This window comes from Chelonia mydas, chromosome 1 (genome assembly GCF_015237465.2).
Source record: "Chelonia mydas isolate rCheMyd1 chromosome 1, rCheMyd1.pri.v2, whole genome shotgun sequence".
Classification (NCBI taxonomy): domain Eukaryota; kingdom Metazoa; phylum Chordata; order Testudines; family Cheloniidae; genus Chelonia; species Chelonia mydas.
The window spans coordinates 167,855,172-167,869,339 of NC_057849.1; positions in this window are offsets into that span (position 1 = coordinate 167,855,172).

Here is a 14,168-nt window from a genome sequence, read left to right on the forward strand (position 1 = left end):
CTCGGTGCGCCAGAGGTTGGTCCTGGCAGAAGTCACCAAAGTCGGAGACCTCCTGGACTACGACCGGGGAGACTGGCTGGATCCCCTGACGCTCGCTCAGCGCATGGGGCTCTCCAGACCTCGTACTGCCCTGCGCGTACTTCAGGAGGTGAGGGCCGCTTTGCCGCCCGCTGCTCGGGTTTACCTCGACCGGGTCCTGCGAGAGGGCGCGCCCCGCCCACCCTCCACCCCAGGCCCTCCGGACCTTTTCATCGGGCCCCTGCCCCGTGGACCCGACCGACCCCCCCCGCCCCTTCACCGTGAGCCGGCTGCACGAGCTGCAGCCGGTCCGGTTCCAGACCGCGCCAAAACAACATCTCTACACGCTCGTGCTCCACACCCTTCATGTCCTCACCCTCGCGTCCCGCCCTGACACAAAGTGGCGGGACCTCCTGCCACCTCTAGAGGGTGAGGAGCCCCGGTGGGCCAGCCTCTATTCCACCTTAGTCCCGCGGCCCTCCGGGGATATCAGTTGGCAGCTCCTCCACGGGGCCGTGAGCACGGGTGTGTACTTGGCGCGGTTTACCCCAATCCCGGACACCTGCCCCTTTTGCGGTGTGAGGGAAACCCTGGCGCACGTCTATCTGGAGTGCGCCAGGTTGCAGCCCCTATTCCGGCTCCTCACCTATATTTTATTAAAGTTTTGGTTGCACTTTTCTCCTCACCTTCTTATCTATGCACTCCCTGTCCGTGGCCCCACTAAGTCGCGGGACCTCCTGGTCAACCTCCTCCTGGCCCTGGCTAAAGTGGCCATCTATAAAACCAGGGTGAGGAGGTTGGCCGATGGAGTCTCCTGCGACTGGGGGGCCTATTTCCGATCCTCCGTCCGTTCATGCCTCCAGGCAGAGTTCCTCTGGGCGGCGTCCACCGACTCCCTTGACGCCTTTGAGGAGCGGTGGGCGCTGTCTGGGGTTCTCTGCTCGGTGTCCCCGTCCGGTTCCCTTCTTTTGACCCTTTGACCGCACTCCCGTCCCTGTTTTTCATTAGTTGTCCCCCGTAATCTTTTGGCCTCCAGGTCCTGTGGATCTCCCCCTTAGGCTGGGGGGGGATCCTTTAGCGGTGGGCGAGCTTTGCCCGCCCACTTCCTGGATCCCAATAGGACTCCTCTGCTGAACCCGACTGGTCTGGAGGGAGGAGGAAGACTGCTGCTCCTGTTGCTGGGCCTTGGGCCCTTGCTGGTGCCGCCACTGTCCCTGCTCCAGCTGCTCTCCTGGCCGGGCCAGACGCCATCCACCCAACCCCCTTCTCCCCTACTTGGTTGCTGGCCAGCTGCTGGACCCCCCCACCCACCCTTGGGTGCTGTTGCTTCTGTTCTAACTACAGCCCCTTGGGGGGGGGGGGGGGGGCTGCTGGCCTGCTCCCCAGAGGGGGGGAAGTGAGGGACCCTACCCCAGCCGTTGCCACTACCGCTGCTGTGAATACCACCACCACCACCATCAACACCACCTGTGAGGGGTCCTCTCTGCCTGCCTGGCCACCGGGCTGCTGCCTGGAGCTGCTGCTGCTGCCTGAGAGCTGCCGGACCCCGAAGGAGGAGGGGACGAGGCCATCTGCTGCTGGGGGAGTGCAGAAGGACTCTGTAGACCACTGTGGAGGGGGCCAGAAAGCTGAGTAACTTTTGGACTGTGCTCTTGTGGTGGGGGTTTTGACTGTGTTTGCGGGGACACAGGGTGTATGGCGTGGAGCCTGCCCCCTAGTCCATCAGTGTGTCGCCCCCCCCCAACCACCACCACCACCGTCGGCGCTGCCCCCTCCATCACCCCCAGTGGACACTCACCATCTGTCTCAAGCTCCTGCTTCTGGGATTCCGCTGCTTGCTTGGCCTGCTGCCCCCTTTCACCACCTTTGGGGCCTGCAGCAGCAGCCAGCCCACACTGACTTTTTTTTTTTTTTTTTTTTTTTGCAAGCGCACGTGGGCGCATGTGGCCCCCGCCCCATCCTGGACTGACCCCCTTCAACAGCCCCAAGCTTTGTCCCTGGCTCCCTGCCCCATTTTCCCTTTGCAGCCTTTCTGCCCTCCCCTTCACCTCAGCACCTCGCTGGCTTCAGTTGTTTGCCTGCCCCGCCCTTCTCCCTCTGCAGCCCTTGCTTGTTTGCCCCGCCCTTGCCTCTGAAGTCAGCCCCTAGGTTCCCTGTCCTGCCTCCAGCCTGGTTCTCCCCCCTCCCCATGTGATAGCCCTGCCCTGATTGGCCCCTTATTTAGTGCGCCCATGCCCCCTCCCATGCGCTTGTGCACTTCCCCTGTTTGAGTTTGCCCCGATCTCACTGCACTCCCCGAATGTTGTTATGACTCCCCTCCCCTAGTGCAGCTAGAGGAGCCGGTTTTCTACTCTGAGTCGGTGACTGTCCCCCACAAGCCCTTGAAAGCCCCCCCCGTCCAGCCCATCCCCTTTGGCGCCCTCCCCCCCTGCCTGCAGCCTAGCGGGGTGGAGTGGTTGACCTGCCTCCCCTTTCTCCTCCTCTTCCTGGTGTCCTTCCCTCCCTCCCTGCTCATTATGGCGGGGGATACAAGGGGTGGGGCCCCTCCAGCAGCCCCAGATACCCTTCCCCCACCTGCCCCCCGTCACTCCCCCGAGACTCTACCTCAGCCGCCACTGCCAAACCATCTGTCAGTGCCCCTGCCAGGGCGCCGGAAGCGGCGGGCACCCGGGTGACCTCCGTTGCTGCCACGTCCCTCCCCCGCCTTAGATTCTGGGGGAGCCCCCCCCAGCCGGCGGGAAGGGCCAGGGTAGGAAGAATGGGAAGGGCCCTGCCAAAAAGTCCAGGCCCTCCATGGCAGGGACTGCCCTCACTGCCACGGCCCCGCCACCGGCCACGGCCTCCCACCCCACTGCTCCTTCCACCAGCTCTTCGGGTGTCCCTCCCCCGGCCCCCAGGGCGTACGCTCAGGTGGCAGCAGCCCCCCCGCCTACTGTTACATCATAGATTCATAGATTCATAGATATTTAGGTCAGAAGGGACCATTATGATCATCTAGTCTGACCTCCTGCACAACGCAGGCCACAGAATTTCACCCACCACTCCCACAAAAAAACCTCACACCTATATCTGTGCTATTGAAGTCCTCAAATTGTAGTTTAAAGACCTCAAGGAGCAGAGAATCCTCCAGCAAGTGATCCGTGCCCCATGCTACAGAGGAAGGCGAAAAACCTCCAGGGCCTTCCAATCTGCCCAGGAGGAAAATTCCTTCCCGACCCCAAATATGGCGATCAGCTAAACCCTGAGCATATGGGCAAGATTCATCAGCCAGATACTACAGAAAATTCTTTCCCGGGTAACTTGGATCTTACCCCATCTAAAACCCATCACAGGCCATTGGGCCTATTTACCATGAATATTTAATTACCAAAGCCATGTTATCCCATCATACCATCTCCTCCATAAACTTATCGAGTTTAATCTTAAAGCAAGATAGATCTTTTGCCCCCACTACTTCCCTCGGAAGGCTATTCCAAAACTTCACTCCTCTGATGGTTAGAAACCTTCGTCTAATTTCTAATCTAAATTTCCTAGTGGCCAGTTTATATCCATTTGTTCTTGTGTCCACATTGGTACTGAGTTTAAATAATTCCTCTCCCTCTCTGGTATTTATCCCTCTGATATATTTATAGAGAGCAATCATATCTCCCCTCAACCTTCTTTTAGTTAGGCTAAACAAGCCAAGCTCCCTGAGTCTCCTTTCATAAGACAAGTTTTCCATTCCTCGGATCATCCTAGTAGCCCTTCTCTGTACCTGTTCCAGTTTGAATTCATCCTTCTTAAACATGGGAGACCAGAACTGCACACAGTACTCCAGGTGAGGTCTCACCAGTGCCTTATATAACGGTACTAAGACCTCCTTATCCCTACTGGAAATACCTCTCCTGATGCATCCCAAGACGACATTAGCTTTTTTCACAGCCATATCACATTGGCAGCTCATAGTCATCCTATGATCAACCAATACTCCAAGGTCCTTTTCCTCCTCCGTTACTTCTAGTTGATGCGTCCCTAGCTTATAACTAAAATTCTTGTTATTAATCCCTAAATGCATGACCTTACACTTCTCACTATTAAATTTCATCCTATTCCTATTACTCCAGTTTACAAGGTCATCCAGATCCTCCTGTATGATATCCCTATCCTTCTCTAAATTAGCAATACCTCCCAGCTTTGTATCATCTGCAAACTTTATTAGCACACTCCCACTTTTTGTGCCCAGGTCAGTAATAAAAAGATTAAATAAGATTGGTCCCAAAACCGATCCCTGAGGAACTCCACTGGTAACCTCCCTCCAACTTGACAGTTCACCTTTCAGTAGGACCCGTTGTAGTCTCCCCTTTAACCAATTCCCTATCCACCTTTCAATTTTCCTATTGATGCCCATCTTATCCAATTTAACTAATAATTCCCCATGTGGCACCGTATCAAACGCCTTACTAAAATCTAAGTAAATTAGATCCACTGCGTTTCCTTTATCTAAAAAATCTGTTACTTTCTCAAAGAAGGAGATCAGGTTGGTTTGGCACGATCTACCTTTTGTAAAACCATGTTGTATTTTGTCCCATTTACCATTGACTTCAATGTCCTTAACTACCTTCTCCTTCAAAATTTTTTCCAAGACCTTGCATACTACAGATGTCAAACTAACAGGCCTATAATTACTTGGATCACTTTTTTTCCCTTTCTTAAAAATAGGAACTATGTTAGCAATTCTCCAATCATACGGTACAACCCCTGAGTTTACAGATTCATTAAAAATTCTTGCTAATGGGCTTGCAATTTCTTGTGCCAATTCCTTTAATATTCTTGGATGAAGATTATCTGGGCCCCCCGATTTAGTCCCATTAAGCTGTTTGAGTTTCGCTTCTACCTCAGATATGGTGATGTCTACCTCCATATCCTCATTCCCATTTATCATGCTACCATTATCCCTAAGATCCTCTTTAGTCTTATTAAAGACTGAGGCAAAGTATTTGTTTAGATATTGGGCCATGCCTAGATTATCCTTGACCTCCACTCCATCCTCAGTTTTTAGCGGTCCCACTTCCTCTTTCTTTGTTTTCTTCCTATTTATATGACTATAGAACCTTTTACTATTGGTTTTAATTCCCTTTGCAAGGTCCAACTCTACTTGACTTTTAGCCTGTCTCACTTTATCCCTACATATTCTGACCTCAATAAGGTAGCTTGCCTTACTGATCCCTCCCTTCTTCCACTCCCTATATGCTTTCTGCTTTTTCTTAATTACCTCTCTAAGATGCTTGCTCATCCAGCTTGGTCTACAACTCCTGCCTATGAATTTTTTCCCCTTTCTTGGGATGCAGGCTTCCGATAGCTTCTGCAGCTTTAATTTAAAATAATCCCAGGCCTGCTCTACCTTTAAACCCATAAATTCTTCAGTCCAATCCACTTCCCTAACTAATTTCCTTAATTTTTGAAAGTCAGCCCTTTTGAAATCAAAAACCCTAGTCGCAGATTTATTTTTGTTAATCCTTCCATTCAGTTTGAACTGAATTAGCTCATGATCACTTGAGCCAAGATTATCCCCTACAACCATTTCCTCTATGAGGTCCTCATTACTCACCAAGACCAAATCTAAAATGGCATCCCCTCTAGTCGGTTCAGCAACTACTTGCTGAAGGAATCCATCAGCTATCGCATCTAGGAAAATCTGAGCCCTATTATTATTACTAGCACTCGTCCTCCAGTCTATATCTGGGAAGTTAAAGTCTCCCATGATCACACAGTTTCCATTAGTATTTACTTTATTAAAAACATTAAAAAGGGCTCTATCCATATCCAAATTAGATCCCGGCGGTCTATAGCACACCCCAAGCACTATCCCAGGGGAGGCTCTAATAGTTTTCTTCCCCAATTTAATTTTTGCCCAGACAGACTCAGTCATACCCATTTCATCGCTTCTTATTTCTTTACATTCTATCTTATCATTGATATACAGTGCTACTCCACCACCTTTACCTTTATTTCGGTCTTTCCTAAAGAGCACATACCCTTCAATACCTGTAGCCCAGTCATGACTACTATTCCACCAGGTCTCTGTTATACCTATGATATCTGGTTTCACTTCCTGCACCAGTAACTCTAGTTCCTCCATTTTGTTACCTAGGCTCCTTGCATTAGTGTACAAACATCTTAATTTTTGCTGTTTAGCCTCACTCACATTCTGTACCCTATTAGGCACGGTTATTTTACTACCAGTATAACCTATTAGACTTGTATCTACACTGCCCTTCCTCCTACCTACAGCTGTATCCACTCTTACTTCATTTTCTTTCCACTCTATGCTGAATTCTGGCGTGGAGATTACCTGGACATCTCCCAACCATCTCCCCCAAATTCCTAGTTTAAAGCTCTCTTAATCAGTTGTGCCAGCCTCCATCCTAGAAGTCTATTTCCTTCCCTACTCAGATGAAGTCCATCCCGAGAGAACTGTCCTCTATCCATGAATGCCTCCCAATGGCCATACATCCCAAAGCCCTCCTTATAGCACCACTGCCTAAGCCATCTATTGATAGTCATAATCTTGTCACACCTTTGTTGCCCTTCTCTAGGAACAGGCAGAATCCCACTAAAGATCACCTGAGCCTCAATTTCCTTAAGCGTCCTCCCCAGCCTAGCATAGTCTCCCTTAATACTTTCCAGCGAGAATCTAGCCGTATCATTTGTTCCCACATGAAGGATAATTAGGGGATTCTTTCCCGCTCCCTTTAGAATCCTTTTCAACCTCAGGTCTACATCCCGTATCTTAGCACCCGGAAGACAGCACACCCTCCTATTTTCTGGATCAGCTCTGGTTACAGGCCTATCTATTCTTCTCAGTAAAGAGTCCCCAATCACATAGACCTGCCTTTTCCTAGTGACGGTGCTATTCTCCAGTCTATCCCCTGTTCCCTCTGGCTGCAAGTTCTTTCCATTCCCATTCTCCCTTGTAATCCTTTTTAACCCATCCTGTATCCTATTGGGGCTCATATTTGGTGTAATCTCCATTAACTCTTCCCCTTTTCCTATAGGACTAACCTCTCTTCTCTTCTTCCTTGCCCTGTCACCCTCAGTGACTACCTGCTGAGCCCCTTCTTCATTTTCCAACTCTGCAAACCTATTCTTAAGCTCTATTTCTCCTTCACTAGCCCGCCTTTTCCTCTGCCTAGTTCTTTTAGTCACATGCTTCCACTGACCACTTTCCTCACCCAGTCTCCCCTCAGAATTCCCTAGTCCTGCTTCCATCTGCAAGTCTGAGCTTTTCCCTTCAGATACCTCATGTCTTTGCTCCATAATCTGCTCAAACCCCTTCCTAAACTCTACCAGACTTTCCACCTGCATCTCCAAACCTCGGATCTTTTCCTCCATCAGCTCTATCAGACGGCACTTCATGCAGACAAAACTCTTACCAGGTGCCCCCTCCAGGATCATGTACATACCACAGCTTCCACATCCAGTCATCTTCATTGTGTCATCTGCTACATGGGTCACTCCCACTGCCACCTCTGTATCTGTCATATCCTTTCCACCTAAATCCTGTTAATCTGGGAAACACAAACCACACCAAAACACCACCACCCACAGCAAAACCAAACCCCACACGAGCACCACAAGACAAACTCCCCTTTCAAACTCCCACTCAAACTCCCCTGTTTACAGCTCTGTTTGCTAGCTCCTGTGCCGCTGCAGCTGTCTGTGCCGCTGCCTGACTGGCTGCTACCTTAACTTAACATCATCTCTCCCGCCCGCCGCCTCCGCTACCAGCTATAGCGCCCGGGGCCCCTTTCCCACCATGACCAGGAAGCACGGCGTCCGTTGCCTCCTGGTGCCTGCCTCGCCCCACGTGGAGACCTACGTGCGGGCGTTGGCAAGGGCGGTGGGCCCACGGCCATTGTGGCGGCCTCCAAAATGTATGGGAAGGTGGTCTTCTTCCTGGCATCGGAGGCCGCCGCCCAGGAGGCGGTGGAGAAGGGCCTGGCGGTGGGAGGCGTGTTCGTCCCCCTCGAGCTGCTGGACGACCTGGGCGTCTGCCTGGTCCTGACTTCCGTCCCTCCCTTTCTTCCTAATGCTGCCCTGTTACCTGCCCTCTCTACCCTGGGGAAGCCCATCTCGGTTTTAAGCCCTCTCCCCTTGGGCTGCAAGGACCCCATCCTCTGTCACGTCCTCTCGTTCCGCCGGCAAGTGCAGCTGCAACTGCCGCCGGCGGCGCATGACGGAGAGGCGCTTGAGGGGTCCTTTTTGATCCCCTACCAGGGGGCCCACTACCGGGTGCATTATTCCACGGGGGAGGCCCGGTGCTACCTCTGCCGGGTGATGGGGCACGTCCGGAGGGACTGCCCCTTGGCCCGGCAAGGAGAGGCATCCGGGACCCCCGAGCCCCGGCAGGGCACTGGCCTCGTCATCACCAGCGCCCCTGGCTGCCCGGTGCCCGAAGCCGCCCCTCCTCCCACTCAGTCCATCACTGCTCCAGCTCGGACCCAAGGGGCACTCCCCCCTGCACGCCCAGTTGAGCGGGAGAGCCCCGCCTCTGCTGCCTGCAACTCGGCCCCTAGAGGAGGGTGCGGCAGGGGTACTGCCAAACGTGGGAGAGGGCCCGCCCCAGGGGGACTCTTCACTCCCTTATTCTGCCCCACCGCTGCCTCCCACAGTCCCTGAGCCATCGTTCCTGCCCCCTGACCCGACCCCTGTTAGCCAGCCCCCCGATGATGCCATGGAGGGCTGGGCCCTAGTCCAGGGGAAGCGGGGCAAATGGAAGGCTCGAGCTCTGCTCCTTTCCACCGATGCGGAAGCCCTCTGCCTTGCCCGCGGGCGCATACCATCCCCTGGTTCCGGCTGGGGAAGACGTGGCAGCACGGGAGGGCAGTACCGTCCCTCCCTTAGAGTCACTTCCCTCCAAGGACCCCGATGGAGCCCCACCTGCCCCGTTACCATCCACAACCTCTGTGAGCCTCGGGGCGAGTGTCGCTCTGGGCATTAGCGGGGAGACCTCTGGGGTGGTGGAAGGAGAACTCCCTTCCATATATGAGGAGATCAAGGCCCTGGGTCTGACCCCAGCCACCCAGGGGGAGGATGACCCTCTGCTAGTGGGCCTCGATCTGAGGGACCTCACCCCGGCCCTGCCTTCCCCATGTCCCCTTCCCCTAACTGCTACCTTTGCTCCCGCCTCCGAGGGTTCCCAGGGCTCCTCCATCCGCCCAGCCGTGGGTGGCACCCCGCTGTCAGCTGCCAAGTCCACCGAGGCGACCGCTGGTGCACTGCGGCTGGGACCCAAGCCCCATGGGTTGCCCCTCGAGGGCGTGGGGCAACTGACCTCCTTCCTGGGTGGGGACCCTACTGACGGTGCTGTGGCTACTATGCCAGCCGTGGCGCCAGAGCCCGGCATCATGGAGGGCCCCCTGCCCCACCCCCACCTCCCAGAGCCTGATCGAGAGGGGCCATTTTCCACCGGCTTGGCTCCTGGGGGCCAGGATCCTACCTTTGCCCCTCTCCCTGGCTCTGCACCCAACCCCTGCCTTGCCCTTACTCTGAATCCCCGCCCTGCCCCTGATATCAACCCCGCCCCTGATTCCCCCACCTCCCATGCTGTCACTGCCGCCCCTGGGGCCATCATCTCCTTGCTCCTAGAGGATAGCCCCCAGGGAGCGGCTTCTGTATTCCCCAGTCCCGACTCACTAGGGGCTGCTACCTTCCCTCCGCCACCCCCACTCGAGCCACGGTTTGAGGGGGGCTGCATGGCGCCAGCCCATCGGGCACCACGTTGGGGGTCTGCCCCTTGCCTGCCCGTTTCGGTGGGTCATGGGGCTGTGTCAGTAGTCCCTCCGGAGGACAGCCGGGGGCTAGTGGCCCCGGCCCCCCATACGCTGTGGGAGGAGCTGCGGGAGTTCCTTGAGGACGTCCGGGGCTCCCGTAATAAGGTGCAGCTCGCCCTGCAGCGATGGGGGGATTTCCATCTCATCCTCCGGGCCACGAGGGCCCTCATGCGGGAGGGTAAAAGGACCGGGAAGTAGGCTGCCACGACTTATCAGTGGGTCCGCCTCTTCCGTGACTCCCTAATTACCTACGGGGTAGGTCACGGATTGTTGTGCGGCCCCTTGGGAACCGCGAGCGTCCCTGCCGGTGAGGATCCCCCCCAGCCCTCCTCATGGAACCTCTTACCATCATCACGTTAAACACCCAGGGCTGTAGGATGGGTCTCCGCAAGTGCCGGTGCTCTCCTGCCTTCGGGATGGGGGGTACTCTGTGATTTTCCTGCACGAGACCCATACGGATCCAGCCACCGAAGCTAGCTGGCGGCTGGAATGGGGGGACAGGATCTACTTTAGCCATCTCACAGTTCGTACGTCTGGAGTGGCGACCCTGTTCTCCCCCGACCTACGGCCCGAGGTGCTGGGGGTCGCTGAGGCTGTGCCGGGCTGCCTGCTGCACCTCCGGGTCTGTTTGGAGGGGCTTGTGGTCAATCTTGTCAACATCTATGCCCCAACATCGGGCCCGGAGCAGCTACGTTTCTTTCAGCAGGTGTCCGCCTTCCTCGGCACTTTGGATCCTCAAGAGTGCCTGGTCCTGGGCAGGGACTTCAATACAACCCTCGAGGAGCAGGACCACTCAGGGACCGTGCAGTGCCCGGCCGCCGCGGACGTCCTCCGGGAGATAGTCGACCATCACTCCCTGGTGGACGTCTGGCGCGACCACCACCCGGACGACACCTCGACATTCACCTTTGTCCGGGTGGAGGCCCGTCGGTCGCGCTACTCCTGGTTGGACCGCATCTATTTATCACGTTTCCATCTTTCACAGGCCCACTCCTCCAGCATCCGGCCGGCCCCATTCTCCGATCATCACCTGGCCACCGTGATGGTCTCTCTCTGTGCAGAGAGGCCGGGGCCAGCCCATTGGCATTTTAATAACAGCTTGTTGGAGGACGTGGGCTTCGTGGTGTCCTTCCAGGGGTTCTGGTTGGCCTGGCGAGGGCAGCGGCGTGCCTTTCCCTCGGCGCGGCGGTGGTGGGACCTAGGGAAGGTGCGCGCCCAGCTCTTCTGCCGTGACTACACCCAGGGCGCCAGCTGACGGAGGGATGCGGCGATAGGGCAGTTGGAACGGGAGGTCTTAGAGCTGGAGAGGCATCTGGCCTCCAGCCCTGAGGATCCATCCCTCTGCGGAGCGTGCCGGGAGAAGCGGGAGGAGCTCCGGGCCCTCGAGGACTATCGGGCCCGGGGTGCTTTTGTTCAATCCCGCATCCGCCTCCTTCGGGAGATGGATCGCGGCTCCCACTTCTTCTACGCCCTGGAGAAAAAGAGGGGGGCCAAAAAGCACATCACTTGCCTCCTCGCAGAGGACGGCACTTCCCTCACGGATCCGGTGGAGATGTGCGGGAGGGCCAGGGTCTTCTACGCAGGCCTTTTCTCCCCGGATCCGACCGAATGGGGGAAGTCCCAGATGACTGGAAAAAGGCTAACGTAGTGCCAATCTTTAAAAAAGGGAAGAAGGAGGATCCTGGGAACTACAGGCCAGTCAGCCTCACCTCAGTCCCTGGAAAAATCATGGAGCAGGTCCTCAAGGAATCAATCCTGAAGCACTTACACGAGAGGAAAGTGATCAGGAACAGTCAGCATGGATTCACCAAGGGAAGGTCATGCCTGACTAATCTAATCGCCTTCTATGATGAGATTACTGATTCTGTGGATGAAGGGAAAACAGTGGATGTATTGTTTCTTGACTTTAGCAAAGCTTTTGACACGGTCTCCCACGGTATTCTTGTCAGCAAGTTAAAGAAGTATGGGCTGGATGAATGGACGATAAGGTGGGTAGAAAGTTGGCTAGATTGTTGGGCTCAACGGGTAGTGATCAATGGCTCCATGTCTAGTTGGCAGCCGGTGTCAAGTGGAGTGCCCCAGGGGTCGATCCTGGGGCCGGTTTTGTTCAATATCTTCATAAATGATCTGGAGGATGGTGTGGATTGCACTCTCAGCAAATTTGTGGATGATACTAAACTGGGAGGAGTGGTAGATACGCTGGAGGGCAGAGATAGGATACAGAGGGACCTAGACAAACTGGAGGATTGGGCCAAAAGAAACCTGATGAGGTTCAATAAGGATAAGTGCAGGGTCCTGCACTTAGGACGGAAGAACACAATGCACAGCTACAGACTAGGGACCGAATGGCTAGGCAGCAGTTCTGCGGAAAAGGACCTAGGGGTTACAGTGGACGAGAAGCTGGATATGAGTCAGCAGTGTGCCCTTGTTGCCAAGAAGGCCAATGGCATTTTGGGATGTATAAGTAGGGGCATAGCGAGCAGTTCGAGGGACGTGATCGTTCCCCTCTATTCGACATTGGTGAGGCCTCATCTGGAGTACTGTGTCCAGTTTTGGGCCCCACACTACAAGAAGGATGTGGATAAATTGGAGAGAGTCCAGCGAAGGGCAACAAAAATGATTAGGGGTCTGGAACACATGACTTATGAGGAGAGGCTGAGGGAACTGGGATTGTTTAGTCTGCAGAAGAGAATAATGAGGGGGGATTTGATAGCTGCTTTCAACTACCTGAGAGGTGGTTCCAGAGAGGATGGTTCTAGACTATTCTCAGTGGTAGAAGAGGACAGGACAAGGAGTAATGGTCTCAAGTTGCAGTGGGGGAGGTTTAGGTTGGATATTAGGAAAAACTTTTTGACTAGGAGGGTGGTGAAACACTGGAATGCATTACCTAGAGAGGTGGTAGAATCTCCTTCCTTGGAAGTTTTTAAGGTCAGGCTTGACAAAGCCTTGGCTTGGATGTTTTGATTGGGGATTTGTCCTGCTTTGAGCAGGGGGTTGGACTAGATTACCTCCTGAGGTCCCTTCCAACCCTGATATTCTATGATTCTATGATCCTGGCACTTGCAGAGTGCTCTGGGATGAACTCCCGACGGTCAGCGTGGGCGACCGAGACTGGCTAGAGCTGCCTCTCACTCTGGCCGAGTTCTCGGAAGCCCTCCGCCGCATGCCCACCAATAAATCTCCGGGCATGGACGGGCTGACCGTGGAGTTCTACCGCGCGTTCTGGGATGTCCTCGGCCAAGACCTAGTCACCATCTGGGCTGGGTCTTTGAAGAGCGGGGTCCTCCCTCTTTCGTGCAGGTGAGCCATCCTCACCTTATTGCCGAAGAAGGGGGACCTCCGCGATTTACGAAATTGGCGTCCCGTCTCGCTCCTCAGCATAGACTAAAAGGTCGTAGCGAAAGCCATCTCGCTGCGGCTAGGGTCCGTGCTGGTGGACGTGATCCACCCAGACCAGACCTACACCGTCCCGGGCCGCACCATCTTCGACAACCTATATCTGGTCCGGGACCTTTTGGAACTCGGGTGTAGGGACGGTCTGTCGTTCGCCCTCCTGTCCCTGGATCAGGAGAAGGCGTTCGACAGGGTGGATCACGGGTATCTCCTGGGCACTCTGCGAGCGTTTGGCTTGGGTCCCCAGTTTGTGGGTTTTCTCCAGGTGCTGTACGCCTCCGCAGAGTGTCTGGTCAGGCTCAATTGGACCCTGACCGAACCAGTCAGCTTTGGGCGAGGAGTACGGCAGGGGTGCCCCCTCTCGGGCCAGCTGTACGCTCTGGCGATCGAGCCCTTCCTCTGTCTCCTCCGCAGAAGGTTGACGGGGTTGGCGCTATGGGAGCTGGAGCTGTGGCTGGTCCTGTCGGCATACGCCAACGATGTACTCCTCGTGGTCCAGGACCCGGGCGACTTGGCGCGGGTGGAGGCTTGACAGGCTGTGTACTCGGCAGCCTCCTCTGCCCGGGTCAACTGGGTCAAGAGCTCTGGCTTGGTGGTAGGGGACTGGCGGCAGGCGAGCTCCCTCCCACCCTTGCTTCAAGCCATCCGGTGGAGCGCGGGTCCGCTGCTCTATCTCGGCGTTTACCTTTCTGCCACGCATCTGTCTCCGCCGGAGAACTGGCACGGTTTAGAGGGCAGGGTGGTAGAGCGGCTCCGGAAATGGACAGGACTGCTCCGGTGTCTGTCCTTTCAAGGGCGGGCACTGGTGCTCAATCAACTAGTCCTGTCCATGCTCTGGTACCAGCTCAACACCCTCGTTCCGGCCCCGGATTTCCTGGCCAACCTCCGGAAATTGAATCTGGAGTTCTTTTGGTCAGGACTGCACTGGGTCTCTGCAGGGGTTCT